Source organism: Chrysochloris asiatica, unplaced genomic scaffold (assembly GCF_000296735.1).
Source record: "Chrysochloris asiatica unplaced genomic scaffold, ChrAsi1.0 scaffold00142, whole genome shotgun sequence".
NCBI lineage: Eukaryota > Metazoa > Chordata > Mammalia > Afrosoricida > Chrysochloridae > Chrysochloris > Chrysochloris asiatica.
Window position 1 is genome coordinate 2,823,198 of NW_006408660.1, and position 746 is coordinate 2,823,943.

Genomic DNA, 746 nt, shown 5'->3' on the forward strand with positions numbered 1-746 from the left:
GAAATCTTATGTAGGGTCCAACCCTATGAGTTGGAACCAACTCCATGACACTTAACAACAACTTTTATTACTGATATTACTATTTTTTCAAATTACTGCTTTTCTGTCTATACTTGAAATTTGAAAAATTTAGACTAGATCATTCAGAGTAACTTACAGGAATGGTGTGAGATAAACACAGTGGGGTTAATCAGTGTGAAGGAGAGAAGAGCTATGACCCTATGCCAATGTTGTATGTTTTACAAGTAAACACAATGATAATCTCCAATCAGCAAATGTTGTTGCTGTTTTTGTTAGGTCTCATCGAGTTGGTTCTGACTCATAGCAACCCTATGCACATCAGAACAAAACACGGCCTGGTCCTGCGTATTCTCACAATTGTTATGTTTGAGTCCATTGTTGCTGACACTGTGTTGATACTGGATGCCTGTGATGGACCAGGCGTTCTGGTGTCGCACTATGGGATAATGCACTGGACTGCAAGGTCGGTTTGAACTGCAAGGTCGGTGGTTCAAATTCACGAACTGCTCCTCAGAAACACTATATAGGGTTGCTATGACAACAACAACACCATTACAAGACCAGAACTGTTTTGGCTTTAGGTGCTCCAGTAAACAAGATAGATGTGGAGTTTTCCAACTAATGAGATAGGAGAAATGTTCAGGAAATATGGAGGATGGAGGGAAAGAAGATTAAGTTGCACAAGCCTTCAGAAAGAAAGAGAAATCCTAGAAGAGACCTCTGAC